This window comes from Rana temporaria, chromosome 4 (genome assembly GCF_905171775.1).
Source record: "Rana temporaria chromosome 4, aRanTem1.1, whole genome shotgun sequence".
Classification (NCBI taxonomy): domain Eukaryota; kingdom Metazoa; phylum Chordata; class Amphibia; order Anura; family Ranidae; genus Rana; species Rana temporaria.
Window position 1 is genome coordinate 220,377,016 of NC_053492.1, and position 24,599 is coordinate 220,401,614.

At 42.3% G+C, this 24,599-nt stretch overlaps 1 protein-coding gene across 1 annotated transcript in view; it reads left to right on the forward strand.

Moving 5' to 3' along the window:
- Positions 1-12,610: 12,610 nt before the first annotated feature.
- Positions 12,611-24,599, forward strand: part of PHF3 (PHD finger protein 3) — a 138,354-nt gene continuing 126,365 nt past the window's right edge. Inside the window, 1 exon segment of the mRNA XM_040349904.1 lies at positions 12,611-12,697. The gene's annotated coding sequence lies outside the window, so the exon portion shown is untranslated.

The following is a 24,599-nucleotide window of genomic DNA, read 5'->3' on the forward strand; positions in this document are numbered from 1 at the left end:
TCACCTTAAGTTTACTGGGAAGTTTAGTACCGAGAAAATCGAATACCTAGACCTAGAAATCTATAAGAGTGGCACAGCATTACATACCAGAACATTTTTTAAAGAGACCGACAGGAATGGGTATATTCCTATTAACAGCTGCCACCATCCAAAATGGAAGGCCAATATCCCTAAAGGACAACTGCTTAGGCTCAGAAGGAACTGCGACTCTAATGAGGATTATGCAAGACAAGCCCAAAATGTTGTGGGCAGATTCAAAGAGAAGGGGTATAACTCTGAAAGCCTGGAAAAATTACAAACTGAAGTCTCACAGAAAGACCGTAAAGACCTTCTTAAGCAGAAAACAGTAACAGACCAAAGCCGGAACAACTGTCCTTTCATTACAGGCTTTAATTCCCAGTACAAGGAGTTTGAAAACATCCTTAAAAAATATTGGCCTATCCTGAAGGAAGACTGTATACTAACCAAAATTCTTCCCAATAAGCCCTCATTCATTTACAGGAAGGCCCCGACCCTGAGACACCATTTGGTACACAATGTCATCAACCCTCCAAAACAAGTTGAAATATGCCCAGATCTTAAAGGGTTTTTCAAATGTCAGAGGTGCCTAGCGTGTAAAGTTAGCAAACCCCAACCCCGGAGAAAAATTGAATTCAGATCAAGGAATGACCAGAAAGTGTACAAGATACGAAATCTTATCACATGTAACACTACCCATGTTACGTATGCTATTGAGTGCCCTTGCCATATGCAGTACATAGGCAGAACCACCAGGGAACTACGAATTAGGATAAGAGAGCACATTAACCTCATTAGGAAAGGGTCCTCCAAACACCACCTGTATCGGCACTTTGAGGAGTTTCATCAGAAGGACCCATCAGGCCTCATATTCTATGGCATAGACAGCATTAAAGATAATTGGAGGGGAGGGAACAAAGAAATAGCCGTTTCACAAAACGAAACGAGCTGGATTTATCGACTGGGGACATTGGTGCCACATGGCCTCAATGTTGACATAGATCTCAATTGCTTTCTAGCTAACCCCTAATTTTTCCCCCCCCCCCCTCCTCTTATCTCCTTGCTGTCCCTTGGGGACACTCATATATACTACGTATACAGTAATCTTTCACATTGCTTATTCAGTTTAATGATCATTCACCTACTACTCTTACTCACTATCTGTAGATCCTTTACAGATATTATTGCTGGGATACCCAGCCTAACATCCACGTTTACGCCTTAATAGGCTGTAGTCTTATTCACACATAATATTGTTTATTTTATTAGCACTTACTCTTGTATAGAGTTACTTACTTATTACTTTTGGCATCCAGGTGTGGTATCAACACCTAGTATTTGAACACTAAGTGCTTCATGTCCGTACGTGTTATATGTTGGTCTTATTAACACAGGATAATTGCCTTTCTAGCTGAGGACATAGAAACAGTACACTATTTCATCTAACACTACTTTTATGACTCGCAATCACGTGTACTACTACCACTAAGACATGTAACATATTGAATCCACGATATCACTATATAGGACGCTTTTATATGTCCATTCATTTATATATTCACTGTAGATTCACACTATGATCGCACTGATATGCGCCTTTGGTGCATCTCTACTTTTCACTATTATTAATGTACGGGATCTCCGTCACACACCCATGGACAGTATCTATCTTTAGACTAGGCATTGGAGCATATCCAAACCGTGCCCTCAGGCATTTCTCCTATGACCCCTTTATAGACGTCTCTGTATATGCTGTATGCATATAACAACATCTCATTGGTTGGAATTGTTCCAACAATCTTACAAACATCTTGATAGTAACTTCTCCCCATATACTAAATGTCACTAGTTGCACCTTGTCAATTTATATGGCATAGATTTATTAGACTGTGCACAGTTCCTTTTGTAAGTATTTAAATGGGATACGCCGAGCCGCGGATATTTAATAAGCCCCAGGGTTCATTCATCCCCGTTCATCCTTGCCCAACTATTGGCTGTTGTGTGCTAATGGGGTAAGAGCATTGGCTGAGCCCCAAGTGGGTGGGTGGTACGCTGCGGCGCGGCGACTCCCATAAATACCAAGAACTGACGTTACAACGACAAGCCTCAGAAGACGAACCAGATTTCGAAACGTACGTCAGGCTACGCTACGTCACGTGTTACGTTACTTCCGGGTCACGGCACTTCCAGGTTACGGCTTGGTTTGGTTGGAGCGCACGCCAAACACCTAGGCAGCACACGTTGGGCTTACAGACAAGCCAGTGCTGATACACGCTGCTCATCTAAAGCCTGTATCGCTGCCCGCTGTAGACCACGGACCTTTTGATGATTGTTTTTTTGGTTTTCTATATATTTTTTTTTTTTTTTTTTTGTTTTTATCTGCCATACACCATGGACTTTTAAATTTGATTTTTTTCTCTCATCCGCACACTCCACCATTGGAGTAGCGTGGTTACTGGTATTATTACATTGCTGCAGTAGCCAGATTTACAGCAGGTTATAAATATATATATCTATTTTATTTTTATCAACCAATAAATACCACTACTTTTATTATACCACGTGATCCCATACTTTATCATACCATTGGAGTTCTTGGATTTTTCTTTTGAGGAAACAAGGAAGCAGAGTTTTGGGAATATCGGGAGCCTGACATCTCTCTTTGGAGGAAGGATAGGAGCGGAGCAACGGAAACAGGACCCCACAATAAATGCACGCCACCCCAAGAGGGGACTTCTATCTGGTGAGTGGGGAATCCTGAGGGGAGCACCGGGATCACGCCGTAGTGTGTCATAGGAGCACCCCCTTTACCACATCTATACTCTGCTATCGGCCTCCAAATGCACTACCAGGATTTCTGCATTTCCCATGCTTAATGATTTATGGGCGTGTATGGACTATTTATGTGATACCTATAGACTGTTATACACCATCAATTTCTTTCTTTCACATTCTAGAGTTACGGACAATATTGAGCATAATTGCCCGACCTGACCACAGGCTGGATTGGTGACACTGGGATTTGTGCAATTTTTACATATTTTGCTGATATTTAATGTGATGTACACAATATTGATGGTCTTTGGTATATATCTATTTACAACCTGACACATCGTTCAGCGACATATATCTATACATGATATCCGTCTCATATTAATGTTCCCCATATAAAGCATTCGCTTATATTTAGGAACCTCACATCTGGTACTGTTATTAGATAGAGACAGCACCTCTTGTTCAAACTCAGGTGCACCCTGATACCTAAGGCGTCTCAGTGTCTAGTAACTTACCGTCTTTACACCTCTGCAGGCGTCTAGCATCAGGATTTACCCATAGAGCACTTTAAGTGTAGCTGACAGCCTCAGAGTGGTTGCTCTTCAGTTCCTGTGAAGTTTTGGAACTATATCAGCATAGTATCCATTTAGCCCAACGGAGAATATTGGGCTACTTCACATTTGATTCTGTTCTGGGTGGACCAGCAACAGGCCCACACAGATACAGGTATACACTTAGGCAGCGCCACGATTCCTACTCATTCATACATATCTATAGTGTCCGATCTGTACACTGCAATGTCGCAGTACCGATAAAAATCGCTGATCGCCGCCATTACTAGTAAAAAAAATAAAAAAAAATGCCAATAAATCTATTGCTTTTGATATAACTTTTGCACAAAGCAATCAATATACGCTTGCAAAAAAAAAATACCAAACATATGTAGAAGAATACATATTGACCTAACCTGGCCTAAATAAAAAAAAAATTGGGGATATTTATTATAGCAAAAAGTAATTTTTCAAAATTGTCTGTCTTTTTTTATAGCGCAAAAAGTAAAAACCGCACAGGCGATCAAATACCACCAAAAGAAAGCTCTATTTGTGGGGAAAAATTTTGTTTGGGAGCCATGTCGCACGACCATGCAATTTTCAGTCAAAGTGATATAGTGCTGAATCGCAAAGAGTGGCCTGGTCATTTGGCAGCCAAATCCTCCGGGGCTGAAGTGGTTAATACAGCATGATGGATAATGTTGATGCAGCTGTAGAGACAATTTATTCATTTTTTGCTGGCTGTTTGATATGCTTTGTTTGATGTTATAAGACATTATTTTTTTTGTGTGTCATATTTTCCTTTTTCTTTTTGATCTACACACTGTGGGCCAGATTCACTTAGGAGATATGACAGCGTATCTCCAGATACGCCGTCGTATCTCTGAGTCTGAGGCGTCGTATCTTGGTGCCTGATTCAAAGAATCAGATACGCCAGAATTTTTCTAAGATACGACCAGTGTAAGTCGCCTACGCCGTCGTATCTTAACTGCATATTTACGCTGACCGCTAGGGGCGTGTACGCTGATTTACGCCTAGAATATGTAAATCAGCTAGATACGTCAATTCACGAACGTACGCCCGGCCGTCGCAGTACAGATACGCTGTTTACGTTAGGCTTTTTCCTGCTATATGAGGCACAGCCAATGTTAAGTATGGAAGTCGGGCCAGCGTCGAATTTTCCGTTGATTACGTTGTTTGCGTAAGTCGTTCGCGAATAGGGCTGTGCGTCATTTACGTTCACGTCGAAAGCATTGGCTTTTTGCGGGTTAATTTGGAGCATGCACACTGGGATACTTTCACGGACGGCGTATGCGCCGTTCGTAAAAAGCGTCATTTACGTGGGGTCACAATAAATTGACATAAAACACGCCCACATGTTCCATATTTGAATTAGGCGGGCTTACGCCGGCCTATTTACGCTACGCTGCCGCAACTTTGCTTTGTGAATACTGCACTTGCCTGTCAAAGTTGCGGAGGCGTAGCGTAAATAGGATACGTTACGTCCGCTCACAAATACGCGCTCCCTACGTGAATCTGGCCCTGTATCTTTTTTTACTATGGCTTTGTTGTATGGAACCATGATGCATGTATGTTTTGTGTCCAAATGAACTTACACCAAACCCTTCACTTTCTTGGACTACATTTCTTCTAGAAACCTAGAATGGTAGAATGGTTAACATTATACCTTAAGCCTCATACACACGATCGGACTTCCATTCCATCAGACAAATCCGTGGATTTTTGTCCAAAGGGAGTTGGCCATGAAATTGTTCTGCATACTTTGGATTTTAGTCCCACAGGTTTGTGTACACACGATTGGATAATCTGACGGAACACATTTGTTGTCGCACAATTTGAGAGCATGGCCATCCAACATTTGTTGTCGGAAATTCCGAAAACAATAGTCCGATGGAGCATACAGGCGGTCGGATTAACTGAAACACATCCATCACACAATTGTTGTCGGAATATCCGATCGTGTGTACGGGTCTTTAGAAAGCTCTTCTACAGAGATCTGGTAGGTGGGAGTTTATAGGGAATTTGATTTACTATGGTATTTTACATACTTTTGGCACAATAAGTGGTCTTACAAATGGTAACAGGGCTATTGTAGTATTGATTTGTTGATTATTGTTGTTTCATAGGTTTTGGTTCATTATTACCGAAAAATTTATATTGCAGTCTAAACAAAGGTGTTTCAATTTTGGTTGCTTCATTTAAAGTCACCATAGACACAGAACTGGTGAGGGGTTTGTAGGCCCAAGAGAGGTTATTTGCTAAAAAGTTTTGTCCATTTTTCTGCTCATAATAACAATTACATGCAACGTATTTAATAAAAGAAGATTCCAAATTAATGTTTGAAAAAGAATAGGGCTGGGGAAATTAAAGATTAATTCCTCGATTAATCTTTAATTTTTTTGATCTACCAAAATTCTTTTGATCAATCAAAATTCTTGATGTCACTGGACAGTGAGACTTACCCTGCTGGATGCGAGCAAACTGCACCCATTGGATTGAGGTACCTTTGCATCTGTGGAGCAGGAGGATGCATCAGGCTCCATCAGGGGAAGGGGGCAAAAATAACCATTGTTTTCCTGTCCTAAGCAGTTTTGTGCAGACAATTCTTTGTGTCGGCAACATCTATTCCGAGCGAAAGACTGTTCAGTTCTTCAGGGTATATTGTCAATAAAATGCGATCATGTCTGCTTCCAGAAAATGTAAACACTCTGGTATGTCTGCCTGACTGGCTAAAGTGATGCCTACTTGCCTACTATAAAGTAACTGACATTCAATATACTAGATACGTTTTATAATTAAAGTTAAACTAACTTTTTAAGTTTTTCTTAAAGTTTAATAAGAAAAAATTACTTATGTCAGTGCTACAGTTTGAATTTTAAATGTATTTGTGTGAACTGTGAAGTTAAGTCATGGATTGTGGAAACTAACTAGTGACGGGTGATTGTATGTAGTGTATACCACATTTACCACTAAGGCCCCGTACAGACGAGCAAACATGTACGATGAAACCGGCCTGCCGGACCGTTTTCACCGTACATGTCTGCCCGGAGATTTCTGTATGATGGCTGTACACACCATCATACAGAAATCCGCGTGTACTCGATACGCGGCGACGAGGCCTCGCCGTCGCCGTGGCGGCGACGTGCGCGGCCCTGCCAGTTCAATGCTTCCACGCATGCGTCGAAGTCATTCGACGCATGCGAGGGATGGCGGCCGCTCGGACATGTACGGTAGGTCTGTACAAACGACCGAACATGTCCGACGGACAGGATTCCAGCGGGCTGTTTCTAAACATGTTTAGAAATATTTGCCCGCTCGAAAAAGGCCCGGCGGGAAAATGTTCGCTGGAATCCTGTCCGCTCGGCTGTACAGACGACCGAACATGTCTGCTGAAACTGGTCCGCGGACCAGTTTCAGCAGACATGTTCGGTCGTGTGTATGGGGCCTAACTAATGTAGAGTTCCAATGCAAGGAGATCAGCTAAAAGTAGTTGGATCTGTATGTGCGTTATAATTAATCGAAATTGGTCGATTAATCGATTAAAAAAAAAAAACAACGATTAATCGAACACGAAAATTTTAATCAGTAACAGCCCTAAAAAAGAAGTATGAAAGTGATTTTAATATAGAAATTAGTCAGATAGTTATTGTTCAGTAAACCAGCACATAATAAAATTGACAGATTTGGTCCAGATTTCAATAACTCCTTGACACAAACTGTCTTAGGCCCCTTTCACATGTACGAATCCCGTGAGGATCCGTACATGTGTATCCGCTTGCTCAGCGGGAATCGCTCCGTTGATCCCCGCTGAGCAGGCAGATGGCCGGGGTGGTCCCCGCACACTGTGCAGGGACCGCCCTGTCAGATCTCCGCTCTTCCCTATGGGGGGGATGGGATGAACACGGATCGTCTGTCCGTGTTCATCCGATCCGATCCGCAGATGGATGGAAAAATAGGATTTTTCTCCGTCTGCAGAATCGGAGCATATCGGACACCGATGAGATCGGGTGTCAGCAGATGTTCATCCGCTGACACCCGTTATCTCATAGGTATAAATGTATGTGCCTTTTTCACCCGTATGTGCAAAATCACTACACATTAATGTTAAAAGTAAACCGATATGCTGCAAAAGTACATGTAGCACCCTGGAGTTTAGGCAGGGATGCTCCTCACAAATGAATTTGCCAGGGATAGTTACCCTGGTTAATTGTTAGAGATCTATTGATTCCTCCCTAAGTTTGACCTGGTTGCACTTGTCTCTACTACCAATAGGTGGCCGGTACTTGGTGGTGCTAGATATGAGAAGTACAACGCAAGGTCAAGTTATGGGTATGTGGCTATCTCAGCCAATGGGCAAGGGTTTCTTTGAATTCCATAGCCTGCTGGGGGCGCCTAGATATTTGGGTGGAGTCAGGTGATCTGTGTTCTGTGCCACCTGGACGGCTGTCTGGATGGACATGTGTCGTGTTGCCCCGGGCTGCTAGGCCGGAGATTGGGCCTGTCCCGGGGGGCAACTGGCTGCTATGACCCAAATGTACCTTGGTTTAGTTTGAAGCAGGTTTGCAGAACATGAGTAAAGTTCAGGTGTCGTTACCCGTTAAAAAAAAAAAAAAGGCGAGTGCCAAATCCCAACCCCATTAAAGTCAATGGGAGCCAAATGTTAAAAAGCAGGAATGGTGATTTACTAAAAAAGTGAACGTGAATACGTCCAGTAATGGTGATTTACTAAAAAAGTGAACGTGAATACGTCCAGTAATGGTGATTTACTAAAAAAGTGAATGTGAATACGTCCAGTAATGGTGATTTACTAAAAAAGTGAACGTGAATACGTCCAGTAATGGTGATTTACTAAAAAAGTGAACGTGAATACGTCCAGTAATGGTGATTTACTAGGCTAATAGGCGAGGTATTGTCAAAAAAATTACATGGGGGGGGGGGGGGGGAGCTGCATGCTATAGTGTTCACTGCAGTGTAGGAGAGAGACCGGGCTGCCACATCTATATGGAGGTCAGCGCGTGTCACTGGTTCTGTGAGAGTTAGTCTTTGTTGGGTCCTAAGTCGTTGCTGACATCACATGTTTTGTGAGAGATCATCGTTGTTGTTTAGGACATGAGTTGCTGCTGGCATCATCACTTTTGTGAGAGATTGTCATTGTCGGGTGACTCGGGCCCTGACTTATCATTGACATCACCACTTTAATGAGAGATCGTCATTGTTGGGTCCTGAGTTGTCCTTGACATCAACGGTTCAGTGAGAGCTCATCATTGTCAGGTTTTAAGTTGCTGGTGCTGATGTCACTGGTCCCAGACAGCTCCCAGCCGGGCCAGCCCCAGGTGTCACCTGGCATTTTTTTGGGTGGAACATACCTTTTTTTACCTAGGTAAGAATGATGCCAAAAGCTACTCAAAGCCACTTGGAAATGTGGTGACATGGGGCAGCAGCTTTTGGTGGATGACAACAGACCCATCATAGTTTTGCTGGACATGTAATTGGTTTGAGGATAACCCAGGTAAGAGGGGGGAAAAAAGTGATGAGAAAATTTGAAGGAGTAGGATGAAATTTTTCTTCAATGAGCAAATTTTGAGCAGCATATGTTATTTCCATTCGAGAATTCCAACTTTCTAAAATCAAAAGTTAAAAGTCAGTGGCGGTTTTCGAGCAACATTCGTCCAGTCATTAAATGTACAAAGAATTTTTGTATGAATATTATACTAGTGTATGGCCAGCATAAGGCTCCATTCACATCTAGGCGGACGAAATCGCGGCGTTTTGTCGCCGCAAATCGCGGTACAAATAGCGGCGTTTTGTACCGCGATTTGCGGCGACAAAATGCCGGTATTGTCCGCCCAGATGTGCCCCAGAATGACCCCCTCTATGGAGATGCTTCCCATCTCCTAGCCGAACGCCGAAAGACGCCTGAAAAAAAGGTCCGGGACCTTTTTTCAGGCGGCAGGCGTCAGGCGTCCGGCGTTCGGCGTGGAGATGTGAACCATCTCCATAGAGGGAAATGTGTTTCCAGCCCTCTGGCGGCAGCGGCGTAGCGCTACAGGCGTAAAAACGCCTAGATGTGAATGGGGGCTTAGGGTGGCATTCTGACCTCCGCTGTAAGGTAAGGCATTGTTCCCACCAATGTATGGGTCATTTTCCTATTGGTTTTAGCAGGGGATCCCTAATGTCGCATACACACGGTCGGAATTTCTGATGAAAAAAGTCAGACGGAATTTTTTCATCGGATATTCCGAACGTGTGTGTATGCCCCATTGGACTTGTTTCCGTCTTAAATTCCGACAGACTTAGAAAGAGAACATGTTGGAAATTCTATTGGAAATTCAGTTAGTCTGTATGGAATTCCGATGGATAAAAAAACGTGCATGCTTGGAAACAATTGGACGCATGCTCTGAAGAATTTAACTTCATTATTCTTGGCTCGTCGTAGTGTTGTACGTCACCGCGTTTTCGATGGTCTGAATTTGGTGTGTCCATGTGTATGCAAAACAGCTTGAGCGGAATTCTGTCTGAAAAATCTGATCGTGTGTATGGGGTATAAACCACTTCCATACCGCGCCATAGGGAAATGACGGCGGCAGGAACCCCTCGGCGATCCGGGTGGACGTCATATGACGTCCTGTGTTCCCAGTGATCTAGGGCGCGCGCGCTGGCGGCAGAGCTTGTGACCCGGCGCGGGTGCCCGGCATCCGCGATTGCCGCCTGGGTGCCCGCGATTGCCGGTAATCACGTCATGAGTGTGGATCTGTATGTGTAAACAGTGGTGAGGAGACCAATGTGTGTTCCCAGTACAGAGGAACACACATCGGTCTCCTCCCCTTGAGAGTCCCCTCCCCCCTACAGTTAGAACACACCTTAGGGAACATATTAACCCCTTCAACGCCCCCTAGTGGTTAACCCCTTCCCTGCCAGTCACATTTACACAGTAATCAATGCATATTTATAGCTTTAATCTCTGTATAAATGTGAATGGTCCCAAAAACGTGTCAAAAGTGTCCAATGTGTTTGCCGCAATGTCACGGTCACAGTAAAAAATCGCAAATCGCCACCAATACTAGTAAAAAAAATAATAAAATAAAAATGCCATAAATCTTTTTTTTTTTTTTTCACAATCCAGGTTTTATTGGTAGAAAATTAAAACACATGGATAACAATCCATAAATCTATCACCTATTTTGTAGACGCTATAACTTTTGCGCAAACCAATCAATATACGATTACTGCAATTTTTTTTTTACCAAAAATATGTAGAAGAATACGTATCGGCCTAAACTGAGGAAAACATTTTTTTTTTTTTAAATTGTGATATTTATTAAATAAAAAAGTAAAAAATATTGTGTTTTTTTTAAAAAAAAATTACGCTCTTCTTTTGTTTATAGCGCAAAAAAAAAAAACGCAGAGATAATCAAATACCACTAAACTAAAGCTCTATTTGTGGGGGGAAAAAAACATAAAGATTTAGGGCCAGATCCACAGACGAAGTACACCGGCGTATCTACTGATACGCCGGTGTACTTTCAAATTTCCCGCGTCGTATCGTTGTTTTGAATCCTCAAAACAAGATATGACGGCTTCTGGGTTAGATCCGACAGGTGTACGTCTTTGTACGCCTTCGGATCTAAGATACAATACTTCGGCGTCCGCTGGGTGGCGTTTTCCGTGTCGGGTATGCAAATTAGCGATTTACGACGATCCACGAACGTACACGCGGCCGTCGCATTTTCTAACGTCGTCTGTAGTCGGCTTTTTCCGGCGTATAGTTAAAGCTGGTATTTTTCGGCGTATACATAGACTTGCCATGTTAAGTATGGCCGTCGTTCCCGCGTCGAAATTTGAATTTTTTTTTTTGCGTAAGTCGTCCGTGAATAGGGATGGACGTAACTCACGCCAAAGTTCAAAAAATGACGTAGTTGCGACGTCATTTTGCGCAAAGCACGGCGGGAAATTTCTTGACGACGCATGCGCGCTTCATTTAAATGAAACCCGCCCCCAACCCGCCCAATTTCACATCCGCCGCCAGAAATACACTACGGCGCCGTAACTTACGGCGCGAAATCGCTGAGGATTCGAAAATGCGCCAGGTAAGGTACGGCGGCGTAGCGTATCTCCGATAAGCTGTGTCGTTCTACATGTATGTGGATCTGGCCCTTAGTTTGGGTACAGTGTTGCATGACCACGCAATTGTCATTCAAAGTGCAACAGCGCTGAAAACTAAAAATTGGTCTGGGCAGGAAGGGGGTGAAAATGCCCTGTATGGAAGGGGTTAAAGGCAGTTTTTTTTTTAAAATAACAAACATTTCATGTTTACCTCCTGTTCTCAGTTCCCCTACCTGCATCCTGGCCCCTCCCCCTTGCTTTGTGTATCCATTCACACACAGAGTGTGGCTCCGCCCCGCCTCTCTCCTCATAGGCTGTGATTGACGGTAGTGGGAGCCAATGGCAAGCTGCACCTGGTGGCAAGAGACAGTGGCAAAAGACATTAAGATTACAATCCCCCTCCCAGTAAATGCGATTTGCGGTCTCATGTACTGTATAGTGGAATGCTCTTCTGATAGGAAGGAGAGCACAATACAGCGCACCTCCTCCTGGATGTCTCCTCTCTGCTCCCGCCTCCCGTCTTCTTGTCCCAGCTGTCAGTGCGGGCAAGGGAAGGAGCTCAGCGGCAGCTGGCCAGCCTCACCGTCCTTCCGTGTCTCAGCTAAAGGCAGGCAGGAGGGAGAGGGGGTGAAACCTGGGTGAGAGGCACGGAGGGCATTGTTCTCCACCAATTCTCCTGCTCTCCAGGCCCCCTACAGGAGGGCCGATGGTCCCCCCTATCAGCGGCCCTGAATATGAGGTCACACCTAAACATTTTCAATTTATATGTAATCAGGTAGGCCCTTGTACTACATAGTTGAAGGTAAATCTAAATGAAATTGAACAAGAACATTGTATAATGTATGGGCAGCTTTAGACTGGGATGTCATTAACGTTCATGTACGTGTAAAGACAGGTGTCCCAATACTTTTGGTAACATATAGGTCTAAAACCTGAAAACAAGGCTGTGGTAGCTGGTTGTGTAAAGCCTGTGCCGTTTGTGGACACCAGGGACCTCTTCGGAGAATTAGCGGCCAGGATAATAAATACACTCAGCAGCCCTCTGGCTTTTGAGACTTCCCGGGAGCGCGCACTGTCGTTCCAGCCGGGAGCGCGCACTTTCGCAGGCGCTCTGAGTCACGTGAGGGTACAGTCCCTCGTGCACGCGCGTTTCAGTCGCGATTAACAGCGCGCAAGGCAAAGAGGCCGTAGACATGAGCAGCTCGTCAGCCGTGACCGCCCCTACCTCGGTAAGTGACCTGTGGGCGAGGGTTATATAATGCAGCGGCGGGCACTTCCCGGGGGGTAGCTGGAACGGGCCTAGTGCAGAGGGAGAGAATCATGGAGGTTGCTTGTTTTTCTCCTCTGGTTGCGGTCACCGTGCATGTTGTGAGGCCTGGTTAGAGCAGTGGCCGTGTGTGCGCGCAACTTCTGGGTGTGTGTGTATGTGGGAAGGCAGCCTTGGCACAGCACCCTGGGCACACACCGTGCTGGTAAATTTTGTACGTGGTTGGGTTTGTGCTGGTGGTGGGGAGGAGGAGGGGAGTGTGATCCAGGGGACACGCTGCCATACACATGACGACGTCTTGTTTGTACTTGGTTCCTATGGCCCCATGATGTGATCACCGATTACCATGGCTCGTCTGCTGGGCCTGCTGCTACCACCATCTATGGCTACCACCTATGGATACCACCTATGGCCCTCCTGCTGCTACCACCTATGCCCTTCCTGTATGTACAGCACTGATGTCAAGGCTTTTCCTGCATTGGACACTGCTGGGAACATTCTTTACATATCCTCGTGTCATTCAGGGAGGTAAACACAGGCACTTTATCCCACTCACCAACACATGGCACTGGGTTTATAAAAAGCCAAATAGACTCTGCACTTTGCAAATGCACTTGCATCCGTTTTCCTCTATGCACAATGACTTAAAGTAATATTAACCACTTACCCTCCAGAAGGTTTACCCCCCCCCCCCCCATAACCAAGCAATTGTTTGCGATACGGTACTGCGCTACTTTAAGTGACAATTGCACGGTGGTATGACGCTGTACCAAAAAAAAAAAAAAAATTTACTTGTCACCCCCCCACCCACAAATAGAGCTTTCTTTTGGTGATTGTTGTTTACCTCTGTGGTTTTTATTTTTTGCACTGTCAAAAAAAGGGACTAACAATAAAAGAAAAAAAAAGTGTGTGTGTGTGTAATAATAAAATAAATATATATATATATATATCTATATATCTATATATATATATATATCTGCTATAAAACATAACTGCTACATGTTGTTTTTTTATTTGGTAAACAAAAAACGTATATTGATTGTTTTGCACAAAAGTTATAGTGCCTACAAACAATGGCGTGTGTGTGTGTGTGTGTATGTATGTATGTATGTATATATGTATGTATGTATGTATGTGTATATATATATATATATATATATATATATATAATTTTGATAGTAATGGCAGCAAACAGTGACTGATAACGGGACTACAATATTGCAGCAGACAGTCAGAACACTAACTGACACTTTTTGGGGACCATTGACACTAATACAGTGATCAGTGCTAAAAATATGCATGGTCACTGTACTAATGGCACTGGCTGGCAAAGGGTTAAAGGATATGTAAATGTTCCTTTTTTTTTTTGTTCCCTTTTTTTTTTTTAAACAAACATGTCATACCTCCTCTGTGCAGTTGGTTTTTCAGAGTGACCCTGATCCTCCTCTTCTGGGGGCCCTCACCGTCGCTCCTGGCTCCTCCTCTTCTCGAGTGCCCCGTCGGAAGAAGCGCTCTCCCTCCGGGGGCCCCGTGTCCTGCTGCGTCCATTGGCACAGACAGCAGGACTCGGCTCTTGCATCATTGCATTTGATTGACAGCAGTGGGAGCCAATGGCTGCGCTGCTATCAATCTAGCCAATCAGGACCAGAGACAGCAGCTGGAGTGGGTGTGCTTGTCCCCAGCTGTGTGTGTGTGTGTAAAGAAAAAATAGTCAGTCTGCCAAGTTAACCACGTGAAACATTGTAACTAACTTCCTTCTTAGCTCAAACTTCTGTGTGTAAATGCAGTAGGGCCGAAACAACTAAACGATTAATTGACAACTAGGGCTGCAACTAACGATTATTTTCATAATAGATTAGTTGGCCGATTATTGTTTCGATTCATCGATTAATCGGATAATAGCCTTAAAAAAAAATATATATATTTTTACATTTTTTTTGGGCCATTTTGTTGTTGGGCAGATTATAAAACACAAATTGCTGCAAAACACATTACATGCTTTTCTGCAGCTTCTCCATTGAAGTATATTGAACCAAAAAAAAAAATAGCGCCGTTTTGCGTTAAGTCCTTGCCCTTTCCAAATACGCAGCAGCTAAAAAAAATCATGGATGTGAACGTGTCCCATAGGAAAACATGTAAATGAACTGTAGTGTGTTTCTGCAAAAAGCACCAAAAAGTAGAGGTGTGACCCCATGTAACATAATGGGGTTAAAAAACACAAATAAGTAGAAAAATAGCAAATAATCGCTACTGTAAGGGGTTAATTTTTTTTCTGTGGGACAGTGAAAGTAATATTTACAGTAGCAATTAGCTTTTTTGTACTATAAAGGGCTAATTTAAGTTTTTTTTAACCCCATTATGTTACTGGACAATTAATCGATTATGAAAATTGTAATCGATTAGTTGTTTCGGCCCTATCGACAACTAATCGATTACAATTTTCGTAATCGATTAATTGGCCAGTAACATAATTATAACTTTTTTGAAACTTTTTTTTTCTGGATTTTTTATGTTGTTATTCTGTCTCTCACTGTTTAAAATAAACCTACTATTACATTTATAGACTGATCATTTCTTTGTCAGTGGGCGTACAAAATCAGCAAGGGATCTAGCAAGTGTACTGGACCGCTCTGAGAAGTTTGAACAGGCATCCTTCATTAATGTCTTGTTTCACTCCGTCCACTCTCTCTCCCGCTCTTCCATAGTCTGTCTCTTCCTCTATCACCTCCAATAGTTTTATTATTTTCTTTCTCTTTTTTCTTCTTTCTTTCCTCCTTTTTTTTCTATCTCCTCACTCCGAGGGTTGTGGTCTCAGGCCCACACCCTCACTGACGCAGCCATTCCTGAGATTGGGTCAACTAGCAATAATTACAATGTTACTTCACAATATGTTGTTTTATTTATTGGTAATTCCTCAGGGTTTTTTTTTTGCTTGGTTTACCTTACACCAGATTACATCTCAGAGCCTTGACATAGGGGGGTTAGAGCTCCAGCCACAGCATGATCCCCTTTGGGGTGGCGGGAAGGCTCTGCGGGACCCCCGAACCAGACTCTTTCTTCACAGTTTTTAAGTTGGGGGTTCGCCCTATATAAAAAAAAAAAATATTTTTTTTTTCCCTCTAGCATTAAATTTGGCATAGTAGCGCGAGCTACAGTATGCCTGTCTGTATTTTTTTTTCCCCGTACTCACTGTTATATCCTACATAGAAGATTCCGGGGAATGGCCATTCCTATGGACAGGGAAGGTGATTGACGGCCGGCCGTGGCACGTCACGCTTCTCCGGAAATAGCCGAAATAGGCTTGGCTCTTCACGGCGCCTGCGCATAGCCTGTGCGCAGGCGCCGTGAAGAGCCGAGACCTACTCCGGCTGTCTTCGGGGGGCGTGACGTGCCAGAGCTGGCCGTCAATCACCCACCCTCTTGCTAGGAACGCCCATTCCCCGCGGCAGACGGAATCGTCTATGTACGATATAACCGTGAGTACGGGGATAAAAAAATTAAGACCGGCATAGTGTAGCTCGCGCTACTATGCCGGATGTTATGCTGAAATGTTGTTCAGCAGGGTGAACCACCGCTTTAAGGCTGCATGGCTCTTAGTTTCTGTACCACAGGCTACATATTGATGATGGTGTGTATATATATATATATATATAAAATGTTTTCTTCATTGCATCATATTGTATTTTTACCTGTTGGATTACTCCCTTTTCTTTAGCCATGTTGGCTTTCACTTGACAAATGGTCCTACTCCAGTCTATGTAATGTGTATGCTTTCTTAAAACGAATAAAAATGTATTGAAACAAAATCATCAGGGGATCAAATACTTTTGTGCGCAAGCAGGAAAGGGGTGCTTTCAATTTTTTTTTTTTTTACTACACTGTCCTTTTTTTCAAAAAGCTTTTGATCACTTTTTTTCTATTACAAGGAATGTAATCATCCCTTTTAATACGCATGACAGGTACTCTTTATTGCAAGTTCTGGGGTGAAAAAGACCTTGGATCTCATATTTACACGCAATGTATCAGTTTACTTTACATGGCTGAGATAAACCACTTAAAGCGGTTGTAAACCCGCATATACAATTTTTTTTTTTTTTACACCTGCAAGGCAAAAGCCATAATGAGCTAGTATGCACCGGATATTAGCTCATTATGAAATACTTACCTCAGACCTCGGAACGAGGAGAAGAGAACTTACCTGGTCCACGCCAAGCGAGATGTCATCTTGACTCGCCGTGTCTTCCGGGTATCGCCGCTCCAGCGCTGTGATTGGCTGGAGCGCGGCGATGACGCGGCGGCCGGCCCTTCAGGCGAGGATCCCCCCTGCGCATGCGCCACTGCAATCAGCATTGCGAGGGGAATATCTCCTAAACCGTACAGGTTTAGGAGATATTCTTTATACCTACAGGTAAGCCTTATTATAGGCTTACCTGTAGGTAAAAGTCAAAAAGTGGGGTTTACAACCACTTTAACACTGGTAGGGGTGAATAAAATAGTCAGCTTTTATTTATTAATGCAAAACCTTTATCCCAAAGGGGAAAAATTTGTTTGCTGTAACTGATTATAAAGTGTGAGCTAAAGTTTGAATTCAGTTTGTTAGTGGCTCTAAATCGGCTAATACGTTTACCACTACCGATCCTCTGATGTGATTCCTGTGCTCATTCCTCCAGAGTTGTCTCACTAATACAGGAGGTGTGTTACAGGCCAGATCACTAGGTGAAAACATGGGGGGGAGAATGACTGCAGTCACCACATCCAATGATTGGTAAGCTGCGATATAATAATTTTTGGGTTTAAAACTACTTATAACAAATATGTTATACTTACCTGCTCCATAGTAAGCCGCTTACTATGGGAGCACAGCTGCGGGCTCACTCCCAAGTCATGCTGCTTCTGTCTGTAGTCACACACAGCATGGATCAGCCCTATTCCTGCTCACATAATTTGATTAACAGCAGTTCTAAAAAGAGGAAGAGGAGATAATACTGCATCTGGGCACAGCTCTGGTTCCCTGACAGGCTCAGGTAAGTGTATGGGGGGGCTAGTTAGTGGGGTGTGCTAAAAGGTGAAAAGCACCCAGCCTTTGGAACTACATTAAATCTTCTCTGACTCCTATTTTAAGTCTGGAACTAAGCGATTACCACTACCTACTACTGGCCTGTAAAGGAAAGATGTGTATACTTACTGCGTTTTTTCTGGTGTTAATAGCACACCTGACTGCATCTTTTGTAAATCTAAACTGTATCTGAGCACCGCAAACTGAAAAAGCTGTTTAATACATTTTTAATATGCAGAGCAAACTCCCATCCAGCGACGTATCCGGGCCTCCCACCTAATTAACCATTTAGGTAAAAAGCTAAGGAGAGTCGCGGTCTACTAATTGTCTGCTCATACCTTGACTATGCTATAACACTGGATTTGTATGTGGAAGAGAAGTGTCTCTTTACACCCATCTACCTCCACGTCCAGTGAAAAAAAGTTCATCTTTCCCTCACACGGCATCCAGGCTGTGGGGGGAGCAGACACGACCGCCTCCACCGCTACCTACGTCTCCGGTAAGCGGCAGAGACGAGCGGAGCGCAGCCTTTTCAGCCCATGATAAAAATGATCTTGCGGCGAATCCGCTGCGGAGACCCCTTTTATTGAAAAAGGACCGCTGGACATTTTTAAAAATACCGGGGGGGGGGGGGGCTTATGGCGGCTAGCTGCTGCCATAACAATAGTATTTAGCATCAAAGTAGCTACGTATAATGACGGTGGGGAGTCCTTAAAGCGGTTGTATACCTGCAGAAAAAATAAAAACAAAACCTGTAAAGCAAGGGCATGATGAGGTAGTATGCACCTTAGAACGAGACGTCGATATCTATTCCTGGTCCATGCGAGGGAGCTGACATTTTGACCTTGGTGTGTCTTCCCGGTTCGTGGCTCCGGTGCTGTGAGTGGCCGGAGCCGCGATGATGTCACTCCCGGGCATGTGCGCTAGAGACTTCTTACCGGCAAGGTCCGGCAGCGTCTGTTGGACCTTTAGCCGGGCATTCACAGCGTATGCACCGCTGATGTTAGCGGCTGCATGCAAAGTGAAATATCTCCTAAATCGTACAGGTTTAGGAGATATCCGTTTTACCTACAGGTAAGCCTTATTATAGGCTTACCTGTAGATAAAGTGGTTGTATACCTTAAAACGTAGGTCATACTGTAGAATATTTTTTTTTGCAAAATTGGACTTCAGAAAACAGAACTGGACTTAATTAAAAGACAGTGCAGGTAAATCTACATATTATAAATTAAAATAGTTTTGCATTGTTTTATGAATATATTTAGAAGAGTTTTGTGTTAGAAATGTTTAATAAATATTTGCAGTGTTATTTAAGTGTACTTATTAAACATTAGTCTCCCTAGTTTTCCATCATCTTTAGGTAAACTCGCAGAGGGGGGAGTCTGTGATGACATGCCAGCTTTTCTAACCTCAAGGCATATCATTCTCAAATAACTAAAATTATGAATTTGAGATAATGACAGTTTGTGGCCCTAATAAAGACTTGTTTAAGTGCTAACATTAGAGCAGTTCCCTAGGATGTAATGCAAATCCCTAGACACTAAGCCATGCCTCTAGGCTGTTGTAATGCCAGTGAATTATTACACATGATGTGCTGAGAATAGAGTAAGGCCATTTTTACCTAAACACTTATCTCATGGTAATCCATATAGATGTGGTCTTGGGCCTCTCCGACACATTCAGGGATCTACAACATTTGGGGTAAAATATGGCAGGCTTTGACGTCTATTGTTCCCTTATTTTGGTCCTCAGGACTTTTTTTTTAAAGCAGAACTCTAGCCATAAATAACATGTGAAATATGACTGAAAAGCCAATAAAAAGATAAGATTACAATACCAGTTTTCACTGCAATATTCACTTTCAATCCAGAAATTTCCCTCTGCGTTACATTTTTTATCCAGCTAAAAGTCCTCAGCCTGATGGCCAGCATCCTTGAACCCACTTCATCTGAGCCCAAGCTTCCCCAAACCTGGCTTAGTCTGTTATTGGACAAGAAGAAGCAACACAGTGATAAACTCAGCTGTTTCACTCTAGTCTCTCCTCTTATCGGCATGATTCTTCTCTGCACATGAACTGATTGGCTCCTCGTGCTGCTTCTTCACCCTCATGTTCCAGTACTAGGGCACTGTTACTGATACTTTCACGAGTACTGATACTTTCTATCAAATACTCGAAGAGTACTGATACTTCAGGAATGCGGTGCGATTCCTGTCTGAATTGCATGCGATTTCCATTGCTGCTCGTTAGGGCTGCACGATTCTGGTCAAATTGAGAATCATGATTCTTTTGCTTAGACAAAAGATCACAACATTTTTTTTATAAATAAACCTGTGATTTATCTGAAAATATGAATATATAAAAAAGGAGACCAGTGATATGTCTATAATGGTAAAGATCATATAACTCCTATGAAAAAAGCAGAATAAAACTTTGATTCTGATTTTTTCATAGGAGTTATGGTCTCTTTTTTTTTTTTTTTTTTTTTTTTATATAGATCAGAAGCCGTACTGCCAGCAACCATTGGGTGGCGCATGGATACACACAGTTGTACAGAACTGTGAGAAGGTTTAATACATCGGAAGCAGTACCGCCGGTAACCACTGGGTGGCCCATGCATACAAACTACTCGTCGGTTTCAAAATCGGCGGCATTTGCGTTCCATGCTGGTTACGTGGAACCAGCTGCGAACACGGAAGAATCGTGGGTCATCCCACGGGGAGATCGCGGGTGGGGAGAATCGAAATCGCGATTAATTGAGCAGCTCTACTGCTCGTGTGTGTATGTGCATAGAAAGGGAAAAGCTTCATCTAGAGGGCAGTTAATAAAAATTGTTAGAACTCACATTACATATCTGGCTAAATTCAATAACTTCATAGGTGTCCTGGTCTCGCCGATGATAGAAAATCATGGCTGCTGAAGGAGAAGTTCTGGTAGCCTGTGGGTATAAGGCAGAAGTGATGTCAGCTTGGGGGCAGACCGCCTCTACATCTCCTCCAGCCCTGTGAGCACCTCCTTCAGTCGAGATTTGCTATTATGAGCAGGAATGGGACACCTATGACGATTTCGCATCTGGCCGGATATGTACTGAGCGTTCTAACATTTTTAACCACTTGCCTACCAGGCCAATTCTGACGATTCTCTCCTACATGTAAAAATCATAATTGTTTTGCTAGAATTTTACGTATCACTGCCAAACATTATATATATTTTTTTTAGCATATAAGAAGAATAGAGAATAAATTGGCAGTCGTTGCAACTTTTTATCTCGCATGATATTTTTGCGCAGCAATTTTTCAAACTTTTTTTGGGGGGGGGGGGAACCCTTTTCATGCTTTAAAAAACACAAAACAGTAAAGTCAGCCCAATTTTTTTTATTTTTTTTTGTATAATGTGAAAGATGTTACGCCGAGTAAATAGATACCTAACATGTCACGCTTCAAAATTGCACACACTCGTGGAATGGTGCCAAACTTCGGTAATTAAAGTGGAAGTAAACTCATCTATAAAAGTTTCCTTTCTGTCAAACTAGGCTCCTATAACGTGCAGGAAATGCAACACTCCCATTGGTTGTGTTCTCAACTAAATTGTCAAACCATCCAGTGGCTGGTGTCATAACTGATCACATGTGCAACATCATGGCAATTGTAGATTAAACCAGGGCAAAGATGGCAGCTTCCTTGGCTGAAAATGATAGGGGGGATTACTTGCGCTTTCAAAATCCCCAAAAGATACGCTTTATTTTTTTTACTGGTTACGTGTTTTAAGTTAGAGGAGGTCTAGGGTTAGAATTATTGCTCTCGTTCTAACGTTTGTGGCTATACCTCACCCTTTTTTTTTTTTAATCACTTTTATTCCTATTACCAGGAATGTAAACATCCCTGGTAATAGGAATAAGCATGACAGATCCTCTTTACAGTGAAATCTGGGGTCAATAAGTCCCCACATCTCACCTCTAGGCTGGGAAGCCTGAAATAAAAAAAGATTTCAGCTTCCCAGCCAAGGCGAATGCAGACAGGGCGTGACGTCATAACATTGCGCCTGGCCTCTGAACAATCATAGAAGTCTCCTTATACAACTGCACCTTCCACTGTCATATGTCCAACTACACCATGCTACTTTGATCCTGGATCTGCAGATTTTTATGTACGGACTTTTATTTATGTGTTTCACTTTATTGGACCTGTGGAAGCTTTTAAAGCATTATTTCAATAACACCACCATGGTTTTACTTTTACACTATGTGGTGACTTTCTCCCCTTTTTATATAACTATCACGAGAGAGAGTGAACAACCAGTACTGTTGGTCGGGACATTATCCTCCTCCATACCAAGTGGATGGATCCTTCATGATGTGTGAATTCATGTCAAACTAGGCTCCTATAACGCGCAGTCTAGGCATCCGGTATGGGCACATCTTGTACTATCACGGGGGAAGATGCAGTTGGGTGTATGGTTGTCCATCATCTTTGGACACAATTGCAATGATTTCATCACATTTATTTTTATATGGACGCTTTCATGGACTGACCATTGATTGTCACTTATATTTGTATACATTTATTATCATTCACGTAGCGTGTCAATTGTTGATTTATATACATTCTTTAGATGTGCAAAGCTAGTAGAGACATACCGAAAAAGATTTGCAGCTGTAATTGCAGTGAAAGGGGCTGAATACAAATGCATGCCACACTTTTCACATATTTATTTGTAAAAACAATTGAAAACCATTTGTCTTTTTCCTTCCACTTCACAATTATGTGCCACTTTGTGTTGGCCTATCACATAAAATACATTTTGTTTTGAATATAACATGACAAAATGTGGAAAATGTCAAGGGGTGTGAATACTTTTTCATGGCACTGTACATTCAATGCACAGTATCTCTTGTTCTCCTGGCTGGTCTATTAGTTTCAATCTGTAGTCTTCTGCTCTAACCTCCCCCACAGCTTCCATTAATGAAACACAATCTATGAATGGAGGAGGCGGACCTTTCATTCATAGATTGCATTTCCTTGATGGAAGCTGCAGGCTTATGCTGGAATGAGTAGACTACAGTACTTCATATTTCAATTAACAGACCAGCCAGCAGCAGGAGGGATACTTTACCATCCCTTGTGCTGATAAAAAAAAATCATAAAAGTCACTGTATGGTAACTGTTCCTACCTTGACAGCACCACTTCAATCAAATGCTGTAATTCCAGTAAAAATCCTAAACTTCTTGGTGCCTTGGCAACTAACCTTCAGGCCCTTGTAGGGGTATATGCATGAATAATAACATGCATAGCCCTGTGAAAACACCAGCTTTCATTAAGATGGTATTTGCATGTGTTTTTGCGGTGGGTTCCTATTTAGAAGTTGAGGGAAGCTAGAAACCAGTTTCTTTATGGGGCCTCCTGTAGGGTGCTTCTGCAAAGCCCTTCAACCAGGATTAATTAGAACAATACCTATTGAAATTAAGTGAGGTTTGTGAATGTCCTTTTTAAGTTAGAAGTTGGCAGCTTTTTAACATCCTAAACAAAACTGGTCACTTTGTTAGCTAGTTTTTAAACTAATTTCTGGAAGCAGTAAACAAGTTCAAGTTCACTATTGCTTATGAACTAGGTAAGAAAAAATCTAATTTGCATTGAAAATGATGTAGCACTGCACATTTCTTAGCAGTTAACTTGTGTAGAATAAGTTTAGATATTATATCTGTTACTTAGAAAATATAAGTTTAGGGTTTGAAACTGAAGAGCTGCAACAAGATATTTTATAGCTGTTAGGCCCCTTTCAGACGGACGGCAGTTTTGCCGTAATTAAAAGCATGTACATTTTCAGTGAAATTCAAGGCTCTGGGCACTGCGATTAGCTGCATTTGTACATTGCGGTTACATGCGGCAGCGTTTAGCTGCGGTAGTCATTTCCATAGCAACCCTTTTTATTTTTTTTGATTATGATGTGCTTCCTGTTCTTTTTTTTTTTTTTTTTTTTTTACGCTGCTATCCGCAGTTGACACAAAAGACTGCGATTACCTGCGGTTATGTGCATATAGCTGCGCTACATTGCACCTGAACGCATTCAATTCTATTTTTTCTATTCGCACCAAACCACATGTAACAAAATCGCACGTAAACGCTGTGTGTGAATGGGGCCATAGGAAAAATAGCAAATCCGCAGCTAAAAGCACCATTCTATCCGTCCGTGTGAAAGGGGCCTTATACATGTTTAATTTTTTTTATAGTTTTACCAAAAATATAGATTAAAATGATACATTGGCATGCAAAGATTAAAGGGGTTGTAAAGGTTCGTCTTTTATTTTCTAAATTGGTTCCTTTAAGCTAGTGCATTGTTGGTTCACTTACCTTTTCCTTCCATTTCCCTTCTAAATGTTTTTTTTTCTTTGTTTGAATTTCTCACTTCCGGTTTCTCCTCAGTAAGCTTTCCACCATCATCCGAGCGGTGGAAAGTCATTTAGAACAGCTTACTGAACAGCTTACTGAGGAGGAACAGGAAGTGAGAAATTCAGACAAAGAAAACAAAGAAAAAAAACATTTAGACGGGAAATGGAAGGAAAAGGTAAGTGAACCAACAATGCACTAGCTTAAAGGAACCTATTTAGAAAAAAAAAAAAATAAACCTTTACAACCCCTTTAATTTATTATATTCAGGTTAAAGTGATTGTAAAGTTTTTTTTTTTTTTTTTTTTTTTTTTTTTTTTTAAATTAAAAATAACAAACATGTTATATTTACAGCGAGGGAAAAATTTATTTGATCCCCTGTTGATTTTGTATATTTTCCCCCTGACAAAGAAGTGATCAGTCTAT